Source organism: Symphalangus syndactylus, chromosome 20 (genome assembly GCF_028878055.3).
Source record: "Symphalangus syndactylus isolate Jambi chromosome 20, NHGRI_mSymSyn1-v2.1_pri, whole genome shotgun sequence".
In the NCBI taxonomy this organism is placed as follows: Eukaryota; Metazoa; Chordata; class Mammalia; order Primates; family Hylobatidae; genus Symphalangus; species Symphalangus syndactylus.
The window spans coordinates 53,353,843-53,379,601 of record NC_072442.2 but is presented as its reverse complement, the minus strand read 5'-3'; the positions used below and the strand labels follow the sequence as shown (position 1 = coordinate 53,379,601).

At 44.4% G+C, this 25,759-nt stretch overlaps 1 long non-coding RNA gene across 1 annotated transcript in view; it reads right to left on the bottom strand.

Annotated features, from left to right (window-relative positions):
* LOC134735255 (uncharacterized) overlaps nucleotides 1–24,835 on the bottom strand; it is a 30,624-nt gene extending 5,789 nt beyond the window's left edge. Inside the window, exons 1-4 of the long non-coding RNA XR_010118243.1 lie at nucleotides 24,081–24,835; nucleotides 11,397–11,489; nucleotides 10,060–10,112; nucleotides 4,912–5,005 (exon numbers count right to left, since the gene is read on the bottom strand). This is a non-coding gene — a long non-coding RNA (uncharacterized lncRNA). The remainder of the gene's footprint in view (nucleotides 1–4,911; nucleotides 5,006–10,059; nucleotides 10,113–11,396; nucleotides 11,490–24,080) is intronic.
* Between the last annotated feature and the right edge of the window lie 924 nt (nucleotides 24,836–25,759).

Here is a 25,759-nt window from a genome sequence, read left to right as displayed (position 1 = left end):
ATGGGGAAAAAACAGAGCAGAAAAACTGGAAACTCTAAAAAGCAGAGCACCTCTCCTCCTCCAAAGGAACGCAGTTCCTCACCAGCAACGGAACAAAGCTGGATGGAGGATGACTTTGACGAGTTGAGAGAAGAAGGCTTCAGACGATCAAACTACTCCGAGCTACGGGAGGAAATTCAAAACAATAGCAAAGAAGTTAAAAACTTTGAAAAAAAATTAGACGAATGGATAACTAGAATAACCAATGGAGAGAAGGGCTTAAAGGAGCTGATGGAGCTGAAAGCCAAGTTTCGAGAACTACGCGAAGATTGCAGAAGCCTCGGGAGCCGATGTGATCAACTGGAAGAAAGGATATCAGTGATGGAAGATGAAATGAATGAAATGAATGACATGAAGCGAGAAGGGAAGTTTAGAGAAAAAAGAATAAAAAGAAACGAACGAAGCCTCCAAGAAATTTGGAACTATGTGAAAAGACCAAACCTACGTCTGATTGGTGTACCTGAAAATGACGGGGAGAATGGAACCAAGTTGGAAAACACTCTGCAAGATATTATCCAGGAGAACTTCCCCAATCTAGCAAGGCAGGCCAACATTCAGATTCAGGAAATACAGAGAATGCCACAAAGATACTCCTCGAGAAGAGCAACTCCAAGACACATAATTGTCAGATTCACCAAAGTTGAAATGAAGGAAAAAATGTTAAGGGCGGCCAGAGAGAAAGGTCGGGTTACCCACAAAGGGAAGCCCATCAGACTAACAGCTGATCTCTTGGCATTTTTTTAATTTCTTAATAAGATTGATTATCTGGTGTTTTGACCCATAGCAGATTAGAAGAGGCAAATAAGAAAATGGGTCAGGCAGCTGGACGCGGTGGCTCACGCCTGTAATCCCAGCACTTTGGGAGGCTGAGGTGGGTGGATCATGAGGTCAGGAGTTCGAGACCAGACTGACCAATGTGGTGAAATCCCATCTCTACTAAAAATACAAAAAATTAGCCAGGCATGGTGATGCATGCCTGTAATCCCAGCTACTCGGGAGGCTGAGGCAAGAGAATTGCTTGAACCTGGGAGGCGGAGGTTGCAGTGAGCCGAGATTGCACCATTGCACTCCAGCCTCGGCAACAAGAGTGAAACTCCATCTCAAAAAAAAAAAAAAAGGAAAGAAAGAAAATGGGTCAGGGATGCTGTTGGGTCAGAAGCAGGAACACTGATTTTTAAAAAGACTACACGTACAATAAAAGTGACAGGTATGTGTCAGACAAAAGATTAACAATTTTACAACAGCCAACAAGAACCTCCCAAGCAAAACCGTGCAGGTTTATTAGAGGCAAAATAGTCTAATTCCCTCACCCACTTCTAAAGATACCACAGAAACCGATATTCATAATGAAGGCTTCAGAGAGTCAGTAGTAAAAGCACTTGCATTGGGTATTCTCATGGAATGAAGGGGTGTGGTTTAGATAAATTCTCATCAAAAATGGTCAAGTGGAGAGAGTTAACTCCAAAGGGGCACAAAGGAATTTTGGGGTTGATGGAGATGATTTATATAATGATTGGGAAGTGGTTGCACAGATGTATATATTTGTCAATTCACCAAACTCTATACTAATGGAGGTGTGTCTTATTGCATGCCAATTACCTCAATGAAATTGATTTAAAAGTAAAAATAAGGTTCAAGTTAAAATTTGGCACTTACAAGGCAGGGGTCAGCTAGCTGAGACTCCACTAATACACGCAATGGCCTAGTTCCTTGCTGATAAGGCCGTTAGATTAATTCAGGAGCACACATTATGCCTGCACTGTGCTGAGTCCTGAGAATACAAACATCTCGGAAATAGAGTCTCTCCCTTGGAAAGACCCATAGTTTGATGAATTTAGTGGCTAAAAGATGCACTAATTTTCTTAAAACCTCAACACACATTAGAATGGGGTGTTGAAAAAGTTAGGGTCCAGAGAGCCCCTCTGACATGGGTACATTGTTCCTTGCCTCTTCTCTCAGGTTTTGCTGACCTACACAATTTTCTGCATTTGGAATAAAGCCCACTTTTTCCAGCATCATTTTAAAGAGGAATCATTACCACCCCCAACTGAGAACAATCCCAAGGGAGTTGGCAGAGTGGATTTTCCTCTTGATTTCCCAATGGCAGAAGGCAATTGGAAACCAGTCTACAAGACAGCCTCACTGCTATAACCCTTAGGGGTTGGTCTCCTGGAGCAAAGAGGCCAGCAGAGAAGGCAGAAAATGGATATGGAGGTTGAGGCAAACAGACTAACCAGCATAGAAATGTTCTATATTCCTTCTAGAAGCATACGGAAATTATTTTTATTTGTGCTTAATACCACCAATAAAGCTGAATTCATAGAAAGCAAATATTTGGGGTGTCTCCAATTGCACAGTAATAGAGCTTGAATTTTGTATGGATATATTTACTCATACACAGGAAGACACCGCTTTCTAAACATGTACATGTTCGGTTCACAGGAAGCTGGGGAAAGTGTTTTAACAGGCAGAGATGACACTGCAAAGTGCCTCCTGGACAGGTAAAAACGTCTTATTTTGCACCTGGGAACTATCTCAAGACAGAAACAAGTAATTCCATTGGTCATATTTTTGCTGGCAGTTTAAAAGCAAACACTGAGCCAGGTTTAACTTGTTATTGGAGTTGAAAGAATTAAGCATCTTTGGAACCTCCTGGTTTTGGACCGAGCGTGGTGGCTCACGCCTGTAATCCCAGCACTTCGGGAGGCCAAGGCAGGCGAATCACAAGGTCAGGAGTTTGAGACCATCCTGGCTAACACAGTGAAACCCCTTTTCTACTAAAAATAACAAAAAATTAGCCGGGCATGGTGGCGGGCGCCTGTAGTCCCAGCTACGTGGGAGGCTGAGGCAGGAGAATGGTGTGAACCCGGGAGGCGGAGCTTGCAATGAGCCAAGATCACACCACTGCACTCCAGCCTGGGCGACAGAGCGAGACTCCGTTTCCAAAAAAAAAAAAAGTATAATTAAATTTCTTTATCACTTCTAACTTCTTTGCCCCCTCCAAAATCAAGTTAAACATCAAAGACAGTGCCAACGAGGGGGAGGGGATAACAAGGAAGTCCTATACAGACCCTTTAGCTCAAGGAAAGAGGTGGGGCGGGACGTTGGGAAGCATCCAGAAAGTTCTGAGAAGGACCAGGCTCCTAGTTCTGCCTGGTTCTGCCTCCAAATTGCCCCCAGCTCCTTGTGCAAGTCACTTAACCTCTTCAGGCCTGTTTTTCTTTGTTTTTGTTTGTTTGTTTTTATCTCTGTACTAAGGGGATTAGTTTTGAGCCACGTAGGCTTTTTCCTGATCTAAGAGTCTCTGGGTCCCGTATGTGCTTTGGAAACTCAATTCTTAATAATCCCATGGGACAAGAGTAAATAGAAATCTTATCGGACTATACTAACAAAGGTGTCTTCACTACCCAGGATTAACCTAGAGACTGGCCAAGCCCACTGGAGCTTAGCTTCCATTCAGCTGATTTTACCGTCCAGCTTCAAGAGTAACCATCACTGTAGCAGGAGGGGAGTGGGAAGGAAATCCTTCCGGAATGCTTAGGACAGGATAAAGAGGGAAGTTTTCTCACTCCTCACATAAAGTCAAAAGGGGATTTAGTTTACCAAAGGCACAACAGCCTCAGTGCCCACAGGATCCAGCCAATGGTTAAAGAAAGACAGAGGAGGCCAAGCTTGGTGGCTCACGCCTGTAATCCCAGCACTTTGGGAGGCTGAGGTGGGTGGATCACAAGGTCAGGAGTTCGAGACCAGCCTGGCCAATATGGTGAAACCCCGTCTTTACTAAAAATACAAAAATTAGCCAGGAGTGGTGGCGGGTGCCTGTAATCCCAGCTACTTGGGAGGCTGAGGCAGGAGAATTGCCTGAACCCGGGAGGCGGAGGTTGCAGTGAGCCAAGATCACACCACTGGACTCCAGCCTGGGCGACGGAGCAAGACTCTGTCTCAAAAAGAAAAAAAAACACAGAGAATGAAATGGGGAAAGAAAATCTACAATACACGGGCAGTCCTTATGAAAGCCTGTATTCTTAATTTTAACTTGTTTATTAACGTATCTTTTCACCTCCTGACTGCACCCATTAGCTTTTAGTCCTTCATGTTCCATGATCGCAAGTTCAAAGCAAGACATCCATGATCATCTGCCCAAGACTTTATCTATACCCCCTCCAGGAGCCACAGAAAAAAAGTTAGATCCCCTTAGAAGTTTGAGGGAGCACCCTTCTACTTCACACAGCTAAAAGGAGCAAAAAGAAAACGCATGCCTCTCTCAGTTGTCCTGCATCTGAGCTGCATCATTTCAATCGAGATAGAAATCTGATGCTTGTTTTTCCACCCTGGCTGAAGAGGTCTAAGCACCGAGGCTGTTCATCTGGGTCTCAAATTGCATAGCCTAGGAAGATCCTGGGAAGACACTCAGGAGCTTACCCAGATCATGGGGTGCAGAGAAAGCAGCCTCATGCTAAGTCCTCCTTAGGAAAGAGGGAACAACAATGGATTCTTATGCATGAACCAGCGTTCCGATGATCTCGCAGGAAGACCACAATCAAAGAGAAAATTCTAAATTATAATGTGCCGTGCATGTCTCAGTGCGACAGTAATGTTCTCCCAGCCTTTGAAGTTTGCAAGGAATATGAGAATCCAACTGGAGGTTCCACGGGGCCACGGCGAGGGCCTCAGGGGACTGCACAAACGGGGGCCCTGCAGGCATGTGTCCTTGGTTCCCATCTATAAAATCGCCAGATTTAAACAGACAGCTGCTGTTCAAGCTCTTAAAATGCTGTGTGGAGGGAAACGCGGGGCTGCCTCGAGCCTGCTCGCCCAGCAGTCAGTCTGATGAGAAATACAGTTGAAAGAACAAGCTGGAAAGCCAAATACCTGTCAGGCTCTTTCACACTGCAACGTTGCCAGAAGGTCTATAAAAATGTCATTGTCTCTCAGCTGCCGGTGATTATATTACCCTTTACATTGGCTGTTGGTAATAAAAAAAAAAAAAGGCAAATATCATTTTTGCACTGCTCTGGCCTTCCTCTGGCCTTTTTCAAACAAAAATAGACTAAATATAAAGAGACAGAAGTCATTACTGGACTCTTTAACTAGTGCCAAGGAAAATGAATAATTAAGGAAACATTACTTGAAAGAAATTTACACGGTTGCTTTTAAGTTAGAACTAAATAAGAGCTCTTTAAAAATACATCATTTCCCCTTTATCTTAACACAGCATATGTACTCTGGCCTAATATATTATGGTGGCTACTGTTTAGCTCTTACCAGGAAAAAAAAAAAAAATGCTTTTAGATTCCATTATCCTATTATAAGTCTCAAATCAAACAGAGACACAGGGGAGAGATGAGGAGGCTGGGGAGGTAGAGGCTGGTCTGTTTGCACAGCTTCCTTCACATCTGGCCTACCAGCCAATATTTAATTTTGTTCGCCTAGGACAGCAATTCTCAGACAGTTCTCTGACCCCCTCTTGAACATCCATCTCAATTGCAGGAAGCCTCGCAATTTTTCAATAATGTGCTCAATTTTGTTCTCTGAAGTTGTCAAGAAGAGGTATGCACAGAAAACCCCTATCTATGCCTCAGCATCTGACTTGGTGTGCGCAAGGCTGGTCTTGTTGAGCAATAGCTCCTTCCCTAGCCCTCCTCACTTTCTGGCTCTCCCTCCCTTTCCCCATCTTGCTTCTTTCCTCTCATTTGAGACTTTAGCCTCCCTTACACAAGGAGAATTCAACAGAGCTGGCACCAGACACAACAGGACACGCTGTGCACCGGGTGACAAACTTGACCAGTTGGAGCGAGCAAAGGAAGATTGTTTAGCAGGAAGTCCAGGCCTTGGAGCCACTTATCTCAGCCTGGTACCATGACAGCAGGTTGTTCTAGGGCCTCAGGCATGGCCAGTCCACCTCTGCAGTGCCAGATCCAGGGACAACCTGAAGTCTGACAGAGTCCAGGTGTGTGGCTGCTCGGTAATGTGAGGCTGCAATCGGAGAGGCAACCTGGGTTCCTGATGTTGTCTTAGTGCATATTATGTTTGAGGCCTGAAGCATTAGGCCTTGGGAATTATCTGATCACTTGTTCAGAGGGATGTTCTGTGTCCTCTCTTCTCAAATGCCCTGACCCTCCATACCTAGATGCTTCACGTGCCACAGCCCCGCTCCTTTCCTCTCTGTTATGGGCTGACTTGCATCCCCCCAGAATTTATATAATGAAATCCCAACCCACTTCCTCAGAGTGTAGTTATATTTGGAGAGAAGGTCTTAAAAGAGGTGATTAAGTGAGGCTGTTGTAGTGAGGCCCTGATCCAATATGACTGGTGTCCTTAGGGGAACAGACACTAGGGCTCAACTGTGTGAGGAGAGAGGAAGAGGGAGGCCATCCCCAAGCCAAGGAGAGAGGCTTATAGTCTCAGGAGAAACCAAATATGTCCACATCTTGATCTTGCACTTTGCCAGAACTATGAGAAAATAAATTTCTGTCGTTTCAGCCACTGAGTCTATGGTATTTTGTTATGGCCTAACAAAACGAATCCACTCTACAAAGGTCAGTATTTTGCCCCTTCCTGAAAAATGTATTGTATTATTAGGGATGTTATAAGCTACAACCTGGGCAACTTAGAACAACAGAAATGTAATGCCTCACAGTTCTGGAGGCTGAAAGTCCAAGATCAAGGTGTCAGCATGGTTGGTTCCTTCTGAGGCCATGAGGGGGAAACTGCCCCATGCCTCTCTCCCAGCTCCCAGTGGTTCACTAGTGATTTGGGTGCCCCTTAGATTGTATGCACATCCCCCCAGCCTCCACCTCTCTGTTCACATGGTGTTCTTCTTGTGTACTTGTCTGTCTCCGGGTCCAAATTTCACCTTACATCAGAACACCTGTCATATTGAATTAGATCCCACCCTAATGACCTCATCTTTCCTTTTATTGAGGTATAATTGACAAACAAAAAATGTATATTTACAGTGTACAACACAATTTTTTTCTTTTTTTTTTTTTTTTTTGTTTGTTTTGAGACAGAGTTTCGCTCTTATTGCCCAGGCTGGAGTGCAATGGCACGATCTCGGCTCACCGCAACCTCCCTTGATTCTCCTGCCTCAGCCTCCCAAGTAGCTGGGATTACAGCCATGTGCCACCACGCCCAGCTAACTTTGCATTTTTAGTAGAGATGGGGTTTCTCTATGTTGGTCAGGCTGATCTTGAACTCCAGACCTCAGGTGATCTGCCCACCTTGGCCTCCCAAAGTGCTGGGATTACAGGCATGAGCCACCACACCTAACCCATAACACAATGTTTTATATATACATTGTGATGGTTAAATTCTAATGATCTCATCTTAATTTGATCATCTGCAAAGACCCTATTTCCAAAAATGGTCACATCCACAGATACTTGAGTTAACACTTTGATAGCGGTGCAAAGCAGACAAATGGCTAGGCAGATAGGGGAGTGTCCCTGGTGAAACCCCACTTCCAAGCCAAAGACAGTTTAAAGCCTAAAAGCAAAGCTGCAAGTCAAATCCATGGACTGGATCGAGAACCTGTTTTCCCATTTGGTGCACTTTCCTCTGATCCCCCTTCACCTATTTTATATATACCTACTCTTTCCTAATCGGTTTTTCTACACTGCTGTGCTCACCTTTGAGTGGTGTTTTTGCTTTAGCCTTTTTTGCATACTCACAAACCAATCAGCATGCACTCCCCTATTCTGAACCCATAAAAGCCCTGGACTCAGCCACACTGAGAGACAACTCAACCTTCCCACTGCCTCTCTGCTGAGAGCTGTTTCCTCACTCGATAAAATTATCTGCTCTCATAACCCTTCAATTTTCGGTGTGACCTCATTCTTCTTGGATATGGGACAAGACCCACCAAACGCAGGGGCTCAGCACACAGTTGTGGTGGCCACGGGACCCGCAGTCCAGAGCACAAGCCAGACGCATCCCAGCAGGCCAAACAGGTGGGGTGGCCCTTGCTGCAGGCCCAGCAAAGGGGCCGAGAAAAATCCAACATCTTCCTGGAGGACACAGTTCAATCCATAGCCACTAATTGTAGAAATATACTTATGTCTAGAATGTCAATGCCAGGCAGTTATTTATGAGTAAACAAAGTGAAGCCACCATCATTCCTTCCTCTAATACTTCCCAATCTACTCATTAATGTTTTTAGTTCCTTTATTAGAGAATAAAACTTTTCTTGGCTCAGTAAGAAAGAGGATTTCACTTGCAGGTTCACCCTGAGAATCTCCACCGCAATGCACATATGCAAGAGTGGCTGTTTCCTGGCAGAAGGTGTCGTGGCCAGGTAGGTGCACGACAACTAAAGGGTTGTGGCATGAAAGGCTGGGTGACGAGGAAAAGCTGGAAAAAGCAGAAGGAAATTGAAAGAGGTTGGGAGTTGCAGAGATTTTTGTGTGTGCTGATTCAGATCATTGAATTTTTTTCATCCATGTGTTTTCTGTCCTGTGGACTTGGCCTTGGCACTCAGGGGAGAGAACACTGTTTTGAAGGAGCCTCTCATGAGTGTACATGGTCCCATTAGACCTGGAACAGAGAAAATCAGAGGCGAGCAGCTGATTCTTCTGACAAGAACAAGACAGGAAAAGAAGAAGAAAGACTGGTGGATTCTTTAAAAGCCACCTTGACTTGTTTGCCTTGCCCAGAGGTAATTAATTATACATCATCACAGGAAAAGGCGCATGTTTCGGAAATGCTCTTCAGTGAACTACATCCATTTGTGTTTTCACGGAGTCAATCCAGGTGATTAAGGCAGAGGGAGGACTTGTATAAAGAGAAAAATCTACAAAGCAGTTTCATTCCACACATATTTGCTCTTTCAAAGCAAATTCAGCAGGAAATCCAAATCACTGATGCAAACCTTTGCAGTTTAATTTGTTCCCAGGGGCATATTGGGGGCCATTATCCCAGAAGCATATACATGAAAATCCCATTATTTAAAGTATATTCGTTGTATTTCTGTTTAACCCTAGGCTGTTCATTGAGAAGTTAACAGTAAATAGGAAGAAAGTTGAGGGTGATAGGACGTAACGTTGGGGATATTTAATGCCAACAGGAAGGACACCAGCTTGGCAGCACTTGGAGGTTATTATAAGAGTTTGTTTAAAAATCATCCACAGCAACGAGTCATGGGCTGAGGTAGGTGTGTGTGTGTGTGTGTGTGTGTACAATCTAGGTGATTTTTTTTGAGTTGGCGCTTTGGGCAGTGCCAGCCCATAAAGTCATTGCCACTGGCCACTTCAAAATTCTGAAGTTTCCTATTTTGAGAAAATCTATTGTTTGGGACACCATTGAACTTTTGAAATCTGCACAGTAAGGCACATCACTGCACATTAATACTTTGCTGGAAGAAGACATAAACTATCAACACAGCAAACTATTTAAAAGACACCTTGGCATAATTTCCTTCTAGTCCAGCCCTCCTTAACACCTTAGCACACAAAGTGACATGTGTTAAATTTTTGCTGATATTGGTCCCCACCAGGCACAGTCAGCCTCTGTCATACCTCAGGGATGATAGAGCAGCCATGTCTGCACTCTATTGTTGACTGTTCACCCATCGAGCCCCTCCCTAATTCCTCTGCCTTCTCTTCCCTGGTTCATTAGAGAGGTAGTGTGAGTGCCTCTCTAACCCACACATGGCGTGTACTGTTTTACAGAAAAGGTTTCATCTTGTTCCAGTCATCTTTTGGATGAGCTTGGCAGCTGCCACACAATAGCAAAGACACAGCAGTGAGGACCAGGCTGTGCACCCTGCAGTGGCGGGACCTCCCAGGCCACTCATACCCACTGGTAGCCCTTGCTCTGGCGGAACCAGAATTCCAGGGCTATGTTGCCTCTTCTCTTTTGAATTTGTGAACTCTTCACCCCTGTTCTCATGCATTATGCTCATGCCTGGTTGTGCCAGAAGGAACCGACCACCTTCTACTCTTCTAAGATGTAACCCAAGGAGATATTCTGTAACTCTGCATGTGAGACCACAGGAGGACCCAACAAACTGCAGTCACTCACCTTGCTTCTCGCTTCCTCTCCAGGTGGAGATGTGTCCTTTTTATCCACTCTTCCTAAAGCCAAAGACATAGAGGAGGAGATATTGCTCAAGGAACCATCATCATCATCATCATCATCACCATCAAGGTCATCATCATTTAACCAGTCTAGTCCTCCAAAGGCCACTCGATGGGTTAACTCACTGTTAACTAGTTACTGTTATTAACCAGGTTCATGCTTTGTTTTAGTAGAACACAGAGATGGACCAAAACTTTATGGAGAGCAGCCAGCCAACATGAGGCAGTACCATGAACAGAACTACCTCTGTCGGGAGGACAAAAGAAGCCCAAGATAGAATTCATAACAGCTTAAATGCTATTCAATAGAAAAAGTATTTTTTAAAATAAATAACTGAGGTACCCATACAATGGAATTTATGTAGTGGTTTAAAGAAAGAATCCATCTCTTACATCCATTACATGGATGTATCTTTATGATATCTTGCAAAGTAGAGACGCAAATTAAAGAACAATATATATACCATGATCCCACATATGTTAAAATAAACGTCCAAAACTATTGGCAGGGGAATTGAAAGAAAGTTTCCACGGTTTTATTTGTGCAATTTAAAGATAAGAAACAAAGATAAGCTCTCTCCCTTGAAAAACTTCCAGTCAATGAAGGAAGGAAAGGTGAACAAATCAGACATATTTTGAAATTGTTCTCCTGCGTATTGCTAGCCATTTGACTGGAGATCACTGCAGGTAGAGCCAGGACTTGTCCCGGAGACCTTCCTGCAAAGATCAAGACTGGATGGGGGCTTTGAGGAATGGGTAAGGTTTGGAAAGATGGAGGAAAAGAAGGAAGACTACAAGACAATGTCTTATGTTACTGTCACTATTGGAGGAATGGAGCAAGAACACACTCTACCCAGGCCGGGCGCGGTGGCTCACGCTTGTAATCCCAGCACTTTGGGAGGCCGAGGCGGGCGGATCACGAGGTCGGGAGATCGAGACCACGGTGAAACCCCGTCTCTACTAAAAATACAAAAAATTAGCCGGGCGTGGTGGCGGGCGCCTGTAGTCCCAGCTACTCGGAGAGGCTGAGGCAGGAGAATGGCGTGAACCCGGGAGGCGGAGCTTGCAGTGAGCCAAGATAGCGCCACTGCACTCCAGCCTGGGCGACAGAGCGAGACTCCATCTCAAAAAAAAAAAAAAAAAAAAAAGAACACACTCTACCCTCTTCTTAATCACAGCCACAAGGGGCTCCTATGCATTTTCTCACAATGGTAAAGTCATTACAGAAGTTTGCACTCCAGCAGTTAATAAAAACTCTGGGCTGGGCATGGTGGCACGCACCTGTAATCCCAGCTACTCAGGAGGCTGAGGCAGGAGGATCACTCGAGGCCAGGAGTTTGACACCAGCCCAGGCAACCTAGTGAGACCCTGTCCCTAAAAATAAATAATAATAAAATAAAAACTCTTGGAAACACAGATTTATGGAAGGAATAGAAATATGCATTATGCTTTCAGAACAAAGTAAAACATCCCATTTCCTTTAACATAAATATCAATATAAAGCAAAGAAAAAAAAGCAGCAGCCCAGGTTTGAGTGTATTTTAATACCCTTAATTGACTTCTGATTGTTTTCTGATAATCCATTCCCTCATTCCACTGATTACAACTATTTTAAGCAAAAGCCCATTAATTCTGTATTAATATTGCCTTTCTAATGAAAAATAGATTAAGAATAGCCTTTCTAATTGCCCTAGACTGATTCCTCATTTTAGTTATAATATGCTGCCTAAAGCCTCCTACTTAGGGGCTCTTCCTGGTTCTAAGAACTTTTAAGTGCCTCTAGCAGCTTCCTTGCTGTAATAAAGGCGTGTGAAGCCGGCAGTACCTCAGCTGCACATAATTAATCCCCTACCAGGATGCTGCTGGATGAATGATTCAGCAACCTTTCAAAGGGCCTGGCTAAACTTTATGCACAGCCAACATATGTTACAACAAAGTTAATCCAACATGCAACATCAAGAAATTTAACAGATTTATTCATGGGGGAAGAAAGCGCATAAGCAAATAGATGAAGGCAGGAAGGACCAAGGCAGGGTCTGTGACGAGTAGGAACTCTGCCTGGACCCGGATAAAATGTTCTCCTTAAGCAAAGCCAGGCAAGTTCACAATTTCCACAGTCCACTGAAATCTGTTGCTTTGGAAGATAATATTATTTTCAGAAAAAAAAGTTGTGTAGTCAAATAAGTTTGAGAAACAATGGCCTAATCAAAGTTAAACAGGTTTTGTTCTCACTGCAAGACTACCCAAAACCTTTATTACTGCCAACATGCATAGTGGGTCTCCAGAAGCACTGATAGAATTCAGCATTTCTCAAGCCTTTCTCAACCAAAGGTCCTCTGTGGTTATCATTACACATATATTGTTTAGAAAACAATGACTTAGATCATTGAGTATATTTCCTGGGGACATATACGTCCTAAGGCCACGTATAATGCCCTAACACTGAGCTTCCAGACATTGAGAACAATTGCAGTTAGCTACTTAGAGTTATAGTAACTAGTGGGCAAGTTAAGCCAGTATACTTTGTTATGTCTAAAGTTTGGCCCTTCTTTTCCATTATAAGGCTTTTGATTATTACTCAGGTCCGCTACAGCCTTACTCCTCAAAGTGTGATCCCTGAACCAGAAGGATGGGGATCACTGGGAACTTGACAGAAGTGCAGCCTCTCACCACCCCACCCAGACCTCCTGAATCAGAATCTGCATTTGGTTGAGATTACAGGTAATGTCCACGGTGCTACAGTTCGGGAGATCTGCTCTGCACTGCAGTGCTGGTTCTCTACGTCAGCATGCAACTGGATCATCTGGAGAGAAGGGATGACAAGGGCCATGGTTGATATTTTGATGCAGCCTCTTGACCACAGCTGTTTTGAAGCCTGAGTTTGATCAATCCAGAAAACAAACCATCAAAACACATCCTCAAATCACCGCTGGTCTCACCTTTCCTAGTAGCCTCAGCCTGTCCTTGAAGTTCAAAACACCCCTCAGCTGTCATCCCTAAAGTGGTGGAATGGGTATTATTGTACAGTATGATTAGGTAAGACTTTTCAAACCATCCAGTTTTTACATTTTAATGTGACTGTTCTTGTGCGGTGTCTGTTACCCTCAGTTTCCCAAATCAACTGAATCAGAAATTTCTGCCACACTGAACTTCATGCACATAACTAGCAAAAATTGTTCTTTGAGTTTTGCAAGTAGAAGACATAGATTAAGAGGAAATCATGCATTTTTTCTGCCGTAGTGAAATTGAAGCATATGTGCATTGCACAATTAAGGGTGCAGGGCTGAGTTTGTTTTCTGGGATTAGGTCACAAAGCTCTTGACCAGGATTAAGAGCTCAGGCAGTGGTCACGAAACAGTTTTCATCCACGTGAGCTAACTGGGGAGTGAGCCAGCAACCTTGATCCCATTAACATTGGGCTGTAAGGAGCCTGTCTAAGGAGCTAGAGGGAAACAGATGACTATGGAGGGCAGAGAGTACATATATGGCTAAATAATTAGAACTTTTCCCCCTTTAAAAAAAAAAGGAATGCACTACTTGACTGACAGAAATCAAAGTCCACGTTTTGTCTTGGCCGTTCGAACTGGATGATTAGAATATGGTGAAAGGGGAGAGGAGAGAAAACATGTAAAACATTACTGTTTGAAGCATGACCTGTAGGTTTTCAAAGCCAGTTTCTCCAGAAGCCTAACTGATTGGCACAGTCTCAAACCTCTGCAGGTAATTTAAAGTCCTGGTCTACATCTGTCACTTTGCCAAGGAGCTCTACATGCAAATCTTATCATTATTAATAATAGACTTGAAACTTTTCCTGCCTAAAACCCCAGTGACGTGCTTAGAGAAACAACCATGCAATGAGTAGGACTCCTCATTTCTCTGGAGGAAGGAGAGCACCGAAGGTAGGGCACATCAGACAGTCATCCCTTCCTTCCTGCTTGAAAGCCCCAGTTTCTCACATCACTATGGTGCTACAGTTCGGGAGATCTGCTCTGCACTGCAGTGCTGGTTCTCTACGTCAGCATGCAACTGGATCATCTGGAGAGAAGGGATGACAAGAGCCATGGTTGATATTTTGATGCAGCCTCTTGACCACAGCTGTTTTGAAGCCTGAGTTTGATCAATCCGGAAAACAAACCATCAAAACAAAACAGATCCTCAGCTCACCGCTGGTCTCACCTTTCCTATTAGCCTCAGCCCATCCTTGAAATTCATAACACCCCTCTGCTGTCATCCCTAAAGTGATGGAATGAGTGTTATTGTGAGGAGTAAGGCTGTAGAGGACCTACTGGTAACCATCACCATGGCTGTTCTAGAAAGAAGAATTTTGCAGTAACATCTCTGTTCCGCAGTGTAGCCACCCTCTAGGAATCCCAGAGACCAAGCCAACTCAGACGTCAGACGTCTGAGACAAAAGCAGCACTTTTTTCTTGATAAACCGAGCGACAAGTACTTTCAGAGAAGACCTTGCTGGAGAGGCTGCCTGGGTTCTGTTTTGTTTTGTTTCCTATCTAATCCCTATTCACATCCACGGAAGTAAAGAAGACGATCCTTAAGCCTTGTCCTTAATTTCATTGTAGCGTCCCTTCTTTGTAGTGGCTCACTTGAATCATTGCAAACTCAGACATTGCATACTCAGCCAGCAACTCAGGCGGCAATGATTTATTTTACTATTGTTTGAGACATCCCAGGCTACAAACCCTGTGCATAGTTAGATTGCATGTATAAGGCATGATAATAGACTCTGCAAGACCAAGAAGTTCTCAGACTATAAAACAGTGGGATTGGTGCCAAGATCCAGGTTGACGTAGGATGCTGAGAAAGCACAGCGTGCCCCTCATCTGGGCTAACTGGTGACATCTGTTTTAGGTTTAGAGTTAAAAATAATGAGTCACCTAGGAAATCAAGGAGGGAAGGACATTCTAGACCAAGAACAGGACCTATGAAAGGACGAAGAGGAAAAAGCTTAGCACATCTGCAGATGATCAGCTCAGTGGGTCTGGAGAAAAGGGTGTATGAGAAAGATGAGAGAGAAAGAGAGGAAAGTAGGCATAAGGGCTGAGTCTAATGCCAAAAGGCCTTGTAAGTCAAGCTAAGGAGTGTGGATCTCATCATAGGATCTCTAAAGAACTTAAAGCATTTGACAAGGCCAGACTTGCGCTTTGGGTCCATTACCCATCAGCAGTTTGGAGAATGTGTTGGGATGATGTGACACTGGAGATGAAGGGACCAGTAAGAGAACAAATGCATTGGTCCAGAAGGCAGGGCAATGAGAATGGAAAGAGGGGAAGACGAGATAAGGAGTGTAAATCCCAAGAAAGTTTTGCACTTAGTTTAAGGGTGGGACAAGCCTCTTCCTGGCCAGCTCACGCACACTGGGATGCAGGCTTTGCAGAGTTGGGAGCCAGCATGCTGGCCTCTGGGATGGCAGCTCCAACACAGATTGATCTCATCCCCTAGGAATCCGTGCCTATAGGATGCCATATCCCTGTCTCGCCTTGAGGCATCTGGCCACGGTGTTGGCTGTGGTGTCAAGTTCCCTGCAATCCAGAAACACATCAGTCACTCAGTTCCTTCTGGCTACACTGACCCCACAGTTCCTGCCTGTATGGGTGGAAGAGCCTCAAAGAGGAATGTCTGTCCTGAAAACCTCCTGGGTGTTAAGGATTTCCCCTCAAAGGGCTTCAAATGTAATCGCCTGCTCCTGTGCCCACAGAGCCCTTGAGGACTGGTCTTTTGAGCCAGCAATCCTAATCATTCCAAGCAAGCAGCTTTGAGGCAACTGTAGAGCACAGCTGGTCAGAGTCAAGTCCTGCAAGCTGGTAGGAACATGTGCTGCCTTGTCAATGTCATGTGTTTCCTAGAGAGCCGTATTCAACCCTGTTTCCCCACTGTCCACCACCACCAGCACTACCCAGGTGCAGACTAGTGTTCCGGGATCAGTAAGAGATTGTAAAAGAAATTAAAGACACAGTCCCTGTCCCAGAAAACTTATCACCTAGTTTGGTGAAGCAGAACATTCACAGTTGTACAAAATGACTTAAAAAGACATTGACAGAAACATAATCAAAAACACACGTGGAAGAAACCACTTCCTGAATGGAAACACACCATCCCAGCATGTACGCTGAGTCCACAGGACAAAGAAAACCTCCCTTTCAAACTTGATGGTTTATTTTTTTTAGAGTGTACTTTGTTCTAGAAAAGGTCTGAGGAAATTTACAAGAATACATTTATGGAAATAAAATCTAGAAATAAAAGTAGAGAACTAGAACCAAGGTAAATAAGTACACAAAAATGCCAAGCATAAGTCAATCCATGTGTTATAGTGATGGCTTCAAATCTAGGTCTTCTTTTTCCTGGGGGAAGTAAAGATACAATTTGTTTTTTAGTTCCTGTGATCAGATATATCAGACAGAGGAGTACTGAACTCTAAAACTTGGTTGCTCAAAATGTGGTTCTTGGACTATCAGCCTTAGCATCCAGGGAAAGCTAGTTAGATATGAAAAATCTGAAGCCAACTCCAGACCTGCTGAATATGAATCTGCATTTTAAGAATATGATTCATGGCAGGGCGCAGTGGCTCACGCCTGTAATCCCAGCACTTTGGGAGGCCGAGGTGGGCAGATCACGAGGTCAGGAGATCGAGACCATCCTGGCTAACGCAGTGAAACCCCGTCTCTACTAAAAACACAAAAAATTAGCCGGGCATGGTGGTGGGCACCTGTAGTCCCAGATACTCAGGAGGCTGAGGCAGGAGAATGGTGTGAACCCGGGAGGCAGAGCTTGCAGTGAGCCGAAATTGTGCCTCTGCACTCCAGCCTGGGCGACAGAGCGTGACTCCGTCAAAAAAACAAAAACAAAAACAAAAACAAAAAAACCGTGATATTGTATGATATAGCTTCAATATATGTTCCTACCAAATCTCACGTGGAAATGTAATCCCCAGTGTTGGAGGTAGGGCCTGGTGGGAGGCTTTGGGTCATGGGGACATATCTCTCATAGCTTGGTGCTGAGTGAATTCTCAGGAGATCTTGCTGTTTAAGTGTGTGGCACCTCCCAACCCCACTCTCTCTCTTGCTCCTGCTCTGGCAACATGATGCACCTTCTCCCCTTTACCTTCCATCACGAGTCAAAGCTCCCTGAGGACTCTCCCGAAGCCAAGCAAATGCCAGCCCCATGCTTGTTGCACAGCCTGCAGAACTATGAGCCAAGTAAACCTCTTTTCTCTATAAATTACTCAGTCTCAGGTATTTCTTTATAGGAACACAAGAATGGCCTAACACACTATACCAGCACACATCTATTAGAATAGCTAAAGCAAAAAAAAAAAAAAAAAAAAAAAAAACAGTGATTACACCCAATGCTGGTGAGCACAGGGGAAAACTATCCCTCACACACTGATGGTGAGAATGCAAAAATGGTACAGCCATTACGGAAAATAGTTTGACAGTTTCTTATCAAAGTAAATATGCACTGAACATATGACCCAGCACTCACACTTCTGGGCATTTATCTCATAGATATGGAAAGTTATGTTCACACAAGAATTTGTGCACAAATATTCACCACAGCTTTATTCATAGTAGACAAAAACTAGAAACAACCCAAATGTCCCTCACTAAGTGAATGACAAAATCAACTCCAGTATATTTGTATAAGAGAATACTGCGCAGCCAAGAAAGGAACTAGTTATATACACAACTGGGTTGGATCTCAAGGGCATCATGCTTAGGGGAAAATGTATCCAAAATTATATTCTATATGATTCCATTTATATAGCATTATCAAAAGGGCAAAACTGTAGACAACAGATGTGTGTGTTCCTTTACCAAGGGACAGAGGTAGAGGGATGGGTGTGACTATAAACAGACAGCATAAGGCAATCCCTTTGTGGTGATGAAACAGTTCTACACACACACATGAGCCCTGGCAAAAACTAGTGAAAACTGGAAAAGGCTTTTAATCTAATTGACAATACTGTACTAATGTTAATTTCCTGGTTTTGATACTGTATTAACAGCCATAAGAGATGTTACCATTGAGGAAACCCGGGTGAAGGGATCATAGGACTCTAATATTTTTGTGACTTCCTGTGGATTCATAATTATTTCAAAATAAAAAGCTACCCCAAAAAGCGAAATCTAAAAGCAATTAAGCCAAAAACCAAAATAACATGATTTAATGCTACTAATGTGTTGGTAATACTGCTCTCCAGAAACAAATAAACACACACCCTGAGTCTTAGCCTTTACCAATTTCCATGGTGTAAATGCTTCCTCTAACATGGGGGTAGCTAATTTAAAGCTACCCACAGGATAACCACTGGCTCACAAAATTCCTGCATGTATAAGAATTGACTCTCAGGAGCCAGTATGAACAAGTTCCAGCACACCGCTGCCTTCTGATAGTTGGATTTGATCCTTGGACCACCTGTATCAGACTCACCTGAAGGAACTTAAAAATTCATATTCCTGGCCAGGCGCAGTGGCTCACGTCTGTAATCCCAGCACTTCGGGAGGCCAAGGTGGGCAGATCACGAGCCTGGTCAACATGGTGAAACCCCGTCTCTACTAAAAATACTAAAATTAGCCAGGCGTGGTGGCTCGTGCCTGTAATCCCAGCTACTCAGGAGGCTGAGGCAGGAGAATTGCCTGGACCAGGGAGGCGGAGTTGCAGTGAGCCAAGATCACGCCACTGCACTCCAGCCTGGGTGACAGAGCAAGACTCTATCTCAAAAAAAAAAAAAAAAAAAATCATATTCTGGATCTGCAAGCCAGAACTACGGAGTCAGAATCCTGAAGGTTCAACAGGAAACGTGCATTTATAACAGTTTCTTCAGATTATGTTTAGGTTCATTAAAAGTTGAACATCACTAATAAGGGGAATAAATGGTGCACATAGCTCTCCAATGACCTAGCTATGAGAAGCATGAAGTAGTGGGCAGACTAGCAAGCCAGCTTCCCCTGTGTTCAAACCTATGTTCAAAGGAGTAGAAGATGACTTAGAATTTGGCATGAGATTTTGTCACCAACTAGTAAAAGGAGGGAATCAAAGGCTGATGACTTTGTGGGTTGTTGAAGCTAAGCTCCTCTGAACTCCCAAGTATGAGCACTGCTATTTTCCATAAATGGCTTCTGCCTGCAACAAGAGTTTCAATATGTTTCGTACTTAGTATTGCTAAGAAAAACCAGGGTTTGATTAAACCATTATGGGTAAGAATTTTTTTTTAAGTATCTAACATTTTTTAACATTTGGTATTATTCAGTGGTTCCCAACTTTGAGGGCACATTGGAATCACGTGAGGGACTGTAAAAAACATCGATGCCTGGTCCTTGCTCTGAAGATTTTGATTTCATTAGTGTGGGATGTAGTGAAGGCATCAGGCATAAGGATTTAAACCTCCACAGGTGATTCTAATGTACAGCCAGGGCTGAGAACCACTCCCTACTTCTCACTGAATTTGATTCACTGCTACATTTAGGTTATTTAAAATGAAAATTTTATTCTTTTTGAATAGGTAATACTATTAAAAAATCTCATAAGTCAAAATGATTTTTAAAATATATAACAAAAAGCCTTGCTTCCTCCCTGATCATCTACCCCATTTCTGCTCCCACACACATCTACACACTTAAACAGGTATTCTCTTTCTGAAATTCTTTGTGCAAATTCAAAATGTAAATATGTGTGTAGTATATTCCTGTTTTCATAAATTCCAATAAGATAATATCACGCTATTAATACATATATATTTTAAATCTAGAAATATAGTTCTAGATAATATACATATGTATATAATATATTCACATTTGCATAAATCAATTCCAAGGAGATAATACAAATCTGCAGATATACATAGAGATATATAATATTTTGAACATATAATTCTGTGTATTTCTAGCCTAATATTGTCTCTTACAATTTTTACAATGAACTGGACAATGAGTTATAGTTGTTTATATGCGTACCTGAATTTGGTTCACCCAAGCGTAGTCATTTAATATGCACCGATGTTGACTCAGTTGTAGTTATACAAATTGCAATCACAGTGCAGGGAAAAGGATCCTAGAACTACAGCAGCAAATATCATATTGGTGTGTGTGTGGAAAGAGTGTGTGTATGTGTGTGAGTGGAGTTTGGTTACACTAGCTCTTGAGTAAATTGGTAATAATTGAGTTTCTAAACCTGGGAATTAGAGAATCAAATTTTGCACTCACTCATTCATCTGAACTGGCTTTTAGAAAATACGTATCCTACATAAGACAGCTAAGACAGCCCGTGATCCCCCTCTTTACAACCTCTCTCAGTAAGCAGTCAGAAAAGAATGTCCTCCTGAGTCAACATCTACTCTTCCGGGACCCTAAGCAAGAGATGTTGGAGATCACAAGTTGGACCAGTTATTGTCCCCAAACAAGTTTCATAAAGCCCACGTGGTGTTCTTTTTTCTCAGATTGAAGCCAGCCAGCTTTTCCAAAATTGAGAATTTTCATACAGAAATAATGGGTTTCAAGATCCCACTTGCACCATCGAGCTCACACTCCATGGTGACAGCCTGCTGGGTGTGAGTATGGCTGTGCCCCTTAGGCTACAAGATAGTCAGAGCTCCACAATCCACCAGACTCCCTGGCACTCAGAGGCACACCTGCTCTAATACACCTATTCCTGTCACCTGCCCGGCCTGCCACACCTCTGAGCTTCCTCCATTCTTCATGGGAATTTTCACTGCAGAATCCATCATCACAACGTATTGAGTTGACAGTCAATAGTGAGTATCCCATAGACAGCAAGTACCAGGCATGAGACAACGTTCCCAGCTCTGCCCCTTTTCCAGTCCTGGCTCGCAACAACATTGACCTCTCCAGCCTGTTCCGGGTTCCCTCATGTTTACAACACCCAAAGCATCAAATCCCATTGCAGTGACAAACTTCAACTGCTAGAGCAGTTTTTAAAATTTACTTTGAAGATGCTTACACGTGCCACTCCTGGGCTGATTTAACACCAGGCTTTGGCATCTAATGGCCCTTAGTGATTAATACCACTCATTTGTTCAAAGTTAACAGCCCCGGAGTGACAGCCATAGATAAATTAACAACATTAGAAAAACACTAAAGCCAGCATTTATAGAGTGGGTCATTGAAGAATATGATAGCTGTACAGATTGGCTCTGCCTATAATACACTATTAATGAATTTTATATGTTGAAGTCATTTTTACCCAGTACCTTTCTAATTGTTCTGAAGTTGTCCATATTTATCTTGATTAAAAAACAAGCCAACTCCTAGAGACATTAATGGATTTTATGTGCTTAGAAGTGAATTTTATAAGCAGATGGAGGAAGTGAGTGGGGGTAGAGGGAAAGAGGGCAGGGCATTGTATTTCCATCCCAGCACTTGGTTACAATGAATCCAAGGTGTTGAGTAGTGGGCTGCTATAAATTAGAAGACTGTTTGCCTCATAATGTCTGCCAAAGAAATGTAGCCAAATTTGGGCTTTGCCTTTTCTCTACTCAGACCTGCACCTTGTTAAAACAACTGGCTGTGGAGAAGTAAACATGGCTCCACATTCTTGCCTTAAATTCTGCTCCCAGTGTTGCAGGGCCATTTATAAGAAGCTAGCATTTAGCTCCTCTTTGGACTTTGTTCTTAACATGAACATTTAAACTTCTCCTGTAAGGAACCACAGAGCAGAGGTCTCGTGTCTTAAGAGCAAATGTTGATTTATTCCATTTATTTGGCACAGTGCAATACCACCACTTAGAAAGTTGTAGCAGCGGGAGGAGCCTGACCCACACATTTTAAGGATTAGGAAATTGTGACCGGAGGGGTTAAATATAGGGAGCCAGAAAGGCAGGGTGTAAAGGCCAGATTGAAAGGTCGCACCCCCAGCAGCTCACAGGGTTCTCCTCCCTCAATATTCCAACACTGCCCCACCACATAGGAAGGAGGAAGAGGCAGCGTTCATTTCATAGCATGCATTTGGGGGTTACCTGGCATAGAAAGATGAGACAATTAAGCATGCGTTTCATGACAAATCTTCGTGCTCAGCACGTTTTTTCCTGCAGTACATCTTCCTAAAGACAGCAACTGGGTAATGAAGGTGAGTGTCAGCAGTGTACTGAACAAGGCTTTCTGAATGAGTTGTTTTGAGAATTGCCCACGTCCAGGTAACCCCCTGTTCGCTCCCATTTCCAGTGACCATCAGTGGTCTAAGAATAAAACCAGTGGCGGAATTAGTAAAAAAAAAAAAAAAAAAAAAAAGAGAGAGAGAGAGAGCAAGCTCCTATGTCTTGTTTCTTGGGTTTAAAACAGTGCCTAGCACATCTGTTACTGACTTGCCCTGCGAGTGTGAGTTGCATATTCTTGGAGTCTGTTTCTCTATCTACAGACATAGAATGATGGATTTGGCTTAGAAGATCATTATGGTGACTGAGGCCTCACAGTCGGTGGACCGCCTATGAACCGTGATGGCAGCTGTAATGGGAAGGGGGCCATGAAACCAGGGTCACTCAGCTGCAGAAGAGGAGTCTTTTAACAAAGGACTTAACCAAGGCCACACGATGCATCAGCAGCAGGCAGGTGAGAGGTGACAGCGTGCTGGCAGTCCTCACAGCCCTCGCTTGCTCTCGGTGCCTCCTCTGCCTGGGCTCCCACTTTGGCAGCACTTGAGGAGCCCTTCAGCCCACCGCTGCACTGTGGGAGCCCCTTTCTGGGCTGGCCAAGGCGGGAGCCGGCTCCCTCAGCTTGCGGGGAGGTGTGGAGGGAGAGGCGCGAGTGGGAACCGGGGCTGCATGCGGCGCTTGCGGGCCAGCTGGAGTTCCGGGTCGGCGTGGGCTTGGCGGGCCCCTCACTCAGAGCAGCCAGCAGGCCCTGCCGGCCCCCGGCAATGAGGGGCTTAGCACCCGGGCCAGCGGCTGCGGAGGGTGTACTGGGTCCCCCAGCAGTGCCAGCCCACCGGCGCTGCGCTCGATTTCTCACCGGGCCTTAGCTGCCTTCCCATGGGGCAGGGCTCGGGACCTGCATCCCGCCATGCCTGAGCCTCCCACTCCCTCCATGGGCTCCTGTGCAGCCCGAGCCTCCCCGACGAGCACCACCCACTGCTCCATGGCGCCCAGTACCGTCGACCACCCAGGGGCTGAGGAGTGCGAGCCCATGGCACGGGACTGGCAGGCAGCTCCACCTGCAGCCCCGGTGCAGGATCCACTGGGTGAGGCCAGCTGGGCTCCTGAGTCTGGTGGTGATGTGGAGAACCTTTATGTCTATCTAGCTCAGGGATTGTAAATACACCAGTCAGCACCCTGTGTCTAGCTCAGGGTCTGTGAATGCACCAATCTACACTCTGTATCTAGCTGCTCTGGTGGGGCCTTGGAGAACCTTTATGTCCAGCTCAAGGATTGTAAATACACCAATCGGCACTCTGTATCTAACTCAAGTTTTGCAAACACACCAATCAGCACCCTGTGTCTAACTCACGGTTTGTGAGTGCACCAATCCACACTCTGTATCTAGCTGCTCTGGTGGGGCCTTGGAGAACCTTTGTGTGGATACTCTGTATCTAACTGATCTGATGGGGACGTGGTGAACCTTTATGTCTAGCTCAGGGATTGTAAACGCACCAATCAGCACCCTGTCAAAACAGACCACTGGGCTCTACCAATCAGCAGGACATGGGTGGGGCCAGATAAGAGAATAAAAGCAGGCTGCCCGAGCCAGCAGCGGCAACCCGCTCGGGTCCCCTTCCACACTGTGGAAACTTTGTTCTTTCACTCTTTGCAATAAATCTTGCTACTGCTCGCTCTTTGGGTCCACACTGCTTTTATGAGCTGTAACACTCACCGCGAAGGTCTGCAGCTTCACTCCTGAAGCCAGCGAGACCAGTGAACCCACCAGAAGGAAGAAACTCCGAACACATCCGAACATCAGAAGGAACAAATTCCAGACGCACCACCTTAAGAGCTGTAACACTCACCGCAAGGGTCCGCGGCTTCATTCCTGAAGTCAGTGAGACCAAGAACCCACCAATTCCGGACACACAGGGACAACCACCAGGCCTCCGGTGCACTGAACACAGGGCTCAACAGAGGTTCCTATGATGCTGGTGGGCTTGGTGGGTCTCCGAACGCTGGTGAGACTTCACCCCAGCTTCTTGCCCAGGTTCTTGGCACCGTCACAGGAAGAAATTCAAGGATGAATCAAAGCAAAAATAAAGAGGCTTTTATTGCAAAGCGAAAGTACACACTCAACGGTGGGAGTGTAACATACTCCAAATAGCGAGTCACACTCAACAGAGTTTGTGGTCTTTGGCTTTATTGGTTTTGAGGTCCAGCAGGACTTGTTTACTGGTCACAACCTTACTGACCAAAACGGCCTGTTCTGGACAGGATAAAGTGAGTTTGACCTCAGGCAGCATCTATACCCATGTTCCTACTTAACAAACTGCAACCTAACTTAGTACTTAAACAAACTGAAAGCGTAACTAGGAGTATTTTTTTTTGTAACAACCAGCTGAGTCTCAGCCAATCACAACAGCTGAGCTTCACCAATCACAGGCTGCACTGATCACACGCCACCCAAATAAGGCAAACCCAGCTGTAACCCATCCAGCTGTATAAGCACCTCACTTCCTTTTCTTTCCGTAAATGCTGCCTGCTGGAAGGAGCTCTCTGAACCTCTTCCGATTCTGAGAGCTGCTTAGTTCACAAATTGTGCTTTGCTCAGTTACACTCTGTTAAGTTTAATTTGTCTAAAGTTTTCTTTTGAACATTATCTGCCCTGCCTTTTCAAACACCAGGAGGTGTAATAATATGTCCACACAAAACACTTCCATGGCCCGCAATGGATCACCAGTACGTTCTGTCTCTCATAAGGCACTGTGGTTGTTACAGGAGAAAAGGAAGTTGGTTGGTGAGTCTTTGGACAGAATGGGGGATGTGGTGTCCCTCTGCCCTCAGACATTTTTCTCACTGCAAGCATCCCAGAGAACTTCTAGGAAGGAAAGGGAAGAGAGCAGACATGAGACTATAGCAGGTAGCAAGCCTGAAGACCCCTGGGGGGCGCCCACTTTTGAGAAAATTGGACCAACCCGACTAGACAGACTTCAGTGGAGAGACAGATGCTTCAGCACTGATAAAAAATAACAAAAAGGAGCGAAGCTGGGCACTTCTTATCACCTAGATGTCAGAACTGAGGCTCAACCCTGAATTTTCAAAGACTTAAGTGCAAAACTGACACCCAGAAAGTATAAATAGAGCAGGGCTGGGGTGGGGGAGTTAAAGCAAAAGGAAAAAGTGGGGGGGGGTTTAAAAAAAATAAATAATATGTAAATAAATAAATGGCTTTTCAGAAAATGATCAGAATGAAGAAACACACAAGTGCAATGCTAAAGGAACCACAGATGGGGAACTCCCCAAGCCCCTGGGTGCTAGAGGCTCTATATTTAGACCAAATTAAATGCTCTGAGGCCCCACCCTTGTACCATCAGGAATTTCCCTCTCCAAACAGTATAAATGTCCCCTAGGGGTGATGGCATTAAAAATCCCTCTCTCACCCTGCAATTAGGTATTTTGTACATGTTTCCTTGTCTGTTGTCCAAGTTCTCCCATTAGACTGTAAGTTCTATGAAAGAATGGATCTCTTATGCTTGTCCAC